Here is a 3,613-nt window from a genome sequence, read left to right on the forward strand (position 1 = left end):
CCCTCTAAGTTTTGTCTTGAGCTTATTGACCTCGGTTCTGGGACGGTACTTCTCGTTCATCAAGTGCTTGAATGCTGACCACGGTAGTGCGTAAGCATCATCTTGTCCCACTTGCTCTAGATAGGTATTCCACCATGTTAACGCAGAACCTGTGAAGGTATGCGTAGCGTACTTCACTTTGTCCTCTTCAGTACACTTACTTATGGCAAACACCGATTCGACCTTCTCGGTCCACCGTTTCAATCCGATCGGTCCTTTGGTTCCATCAAATTCCAAAGGTTTGCAGGCAGTGAATTCTTTGTAGGTTCATCCTTCACGATTTCCTGTACTGCTAGATCCAAGGTTGTTGTTGGTATGTAGTGCAGCCTGTACTGTGGCTATGTTTGAAGCAAGAAAGGCACGAAATTCCTCTTCGCTCATATTCAAGGTGTGTCGAGTAGTCGGTGCCATTTTCTTCAAAATAGTCAAATGAAACGAGTTAATCATATAGAATATCAAGAGTAGTCAATAGTATTTCGTAGCGTAATATGAACTTATTTATAAAAGCTCTTTCTTCATATTAGCGTTTTATACTCTTTAATTTGGGTAGTACCTACCCGTTAAGTTCATACTTAGTAGCTAACATACCATTTCAACTACTACAATTCTATATGAAAAACTAATCACAAAAACAAAACAAAAATATCATATTCAAGCCTTTATACAATAACTTGCAAACTTACAATATCGCTTTTTTTACATATTGCATGAAATATAGCACATAAAACTTTGATACAAAGTAGTTGCGAAGATAATTCTAGTTAATAAATAAGGCGTTCAGCAAAGGAAATAAAGACACGTAATTCATACGTCCAGAAACAAGTCATGCATTCTGGTTTTACTAATACCACTTCCCATCCTTGGTTTTGTGGAACATAACCGTTGTGACCGATAGTAAGACAATGTGTTGTAACGTCGTCAAAAGGATGAAGGTTATGTAAAGACCAACATGTGATGACCCGGAAATTTCTGATCAAATTTAAACTTTAATCTTTATATGTTCCCGACACGATAAGCAAAATCTGTAATGTTGAGTCTCGAAAGTTTTGAAATCAACATTCATGTAATCAATTATCCTTTGACTATGCTCGACGATTCACGAACAATTTTCATTAATAAATATGTGTATATATATATACACACACACACATACACACACACACACACACACACATATATATATATATATATATATATATATATATATATATATATATATATATATATATATATATATATATATATATATATATATATATATATATATATATATAAGTGTAGATAATAAATTGGATTAATAAAATACAATATAAGCATTTGAATTAAATATATAAAATATTATACAAGAAAAGAAGGTTGCTATTAATATAAATTTATATAAATATATACGAATTATAATTATACTTTAGATATATTGTAAAATATAATTATTACATGCTGGAAGTTTATAATATCTATGATGAAACAATATGATAATTAAATATATAGTAATTATATAGATAAAACATTATATTTACATATATTACATAAGATGTATAAATATTCAATATTCAATTTATGTTATATATAAGTTACTAAATTTAATAGAGTGTGATATCAAAACATGCAAGGTAATTACAAGTTGAAAAATAAGTTATTATATTAATATTGTTATTATTACTTTCCTTATTGTCATTAAAATAAATATTAATATTAATATTAAAATTTGTATTATCACATACAACGAATAAATATGAAGTTTATATATATAATTTGTTATAGTATTATTATTACTAATATTATTATTATCATTTTATTATTATCAATATTATAATTATAAATTATAAATTACTAATAAATTTATTAAGATCATTATTATTATTATTAAGTATTTTGATTATTATTAACATTATTAATTATTAATATTATTTATATAAAAATTATAAATGTATTGATTGGAATCAAAATTTGTTTGATGTAGTAATCATACTGTGTAAACTTTATTTTTCTTTCTCTAAAGATAGTACGAATCACAGATTCAGACAGAAGTATAATCCAAAATCGATTAGACAATCAGGTACAAGAGTGTTACAAGTCGTTTTCCCTATTTTATTTTCTTCTGTAATTTTCTTATTAATTGATCCCCCTTGTTGATTCATTCTAGCTTTAAAAACAAAAGAATCATACAATATCCATTATCATTATCCAAGATATCTACAATTTGGAAAATAACACATTAATCAAACTAAAAACCCTCAAGAATAACCCGCCATCATTCTACCTTCAATCTACCATCGCATTTCACCATCGAAAGCTTATGTTTCCTTGTTTCTGTCAATCGAAAACCACAACAAATGATCACCTGCCACCACCTTCAATTGAATACAATCACCACCACTTTAACCGCCATGATCCTTTCCTCCATTTCTCTCTCTCCTCTCTCACTCTTTTATATTTTCTTCGTGAACCTATAGCCGCCAACCATTAACTAGCAGCTACTACAAATTGTTGCTGCTATTTTCCTGACTCCTGTCTCGATCAGGAAGTAGCTCTGCTACTGCTATTCCTTTTGTTACTATTTCATTCGAAGGAACCCATAAGCAACCGTGGTTAGTTTGCAACCTCTATAACGAAACCATCTATTACATACTACTCGCTGCTATTGTACATGTTCTTCTGTTTTTTTTTTTTTTTTGTATCAAACCAACCGAATCAAATCATGATATAGCAAGTGGATTAGTGGAAGACATGTAGGGTCTACGGTTTAAACAACCACTCCGTATAGTTTAATGCATGTGAGGAATGTTAGCTATAAAGGAAGTTTGCATTATTATTTTGTTCTCCCGCGAACCCCACAGCTGCTTTAATACGAATTTCTGTTTTCTTAATTCATGTACCAATCAATTAAAGTTGGGCTTCATGATTAACTTGATGGGTTCCAGCTAGTGACTAATATTTAAAGCTAGATATATATTATTGTTACGGGCTGACATATTAACTCACTTAAAGTGAAGTAGTGCTGCATGATAGAAGCGAATACATGATATACAAATTCCTTAATGTGGGCCGTGAACTATATTGATAAGTGGGTCGAGTTTTATTTAAGGTGTTTAGTTGGGTCGATGATCTAATGGGGTTGGAATTAATTTCGATGATCATTTGCTATACGCAAATGATATACGGGATGAATGATTTTGGCATCACGATGATTGATGTTGAATATACGCTTCATTGTGAAACCAATCTAGTTATTATGATTTGAATCCTCTGCTTGTTTATTTTATTTGAAGAAGAAGATGTAAAGGGACGTGGGAACCGCTGCTACCTGTTTAATTTTTCTGCTAAAGGATATCTAAACCGAATCCCTTTCATTCTTTTGTGTTTGACGACTGGAAACCAACAACAGGAGGGGGTTATTCGATTTATTTTATGGGATTATGGTTACAGTTTTTGTGATTTGGATAAAGGGATCATTTAGTGAATAAATGAATTTGGGTAATTTTTGAACTGAATCAATTATGTTAAATGGATTATATTGCAAAATGGGCTTCTGAAGTCGGGTTAATTATTAGTAAGGGTTAATAATTTCAGAAAT

The sequence above is a fragment of the Rutidosis leptorrhynchoides genome, chromosome 9 (assembly GCF_046630445.1).
Source record: "Rutidosis leptorrhynchoides isolate AG116_Rl617_1_P2 chromosome 9, CSIRO_AGI_Rlap_v1, whole genome shotgun sequence".
Classification (NCBI taxonomy): domain Eukaryota; kingdom Viridiplantae; phylum Streptophyta; class Magnoliopsida; order Asterales; family Asteraceae; genus Rutidosis; species Rutidosis leptorrhynchoides.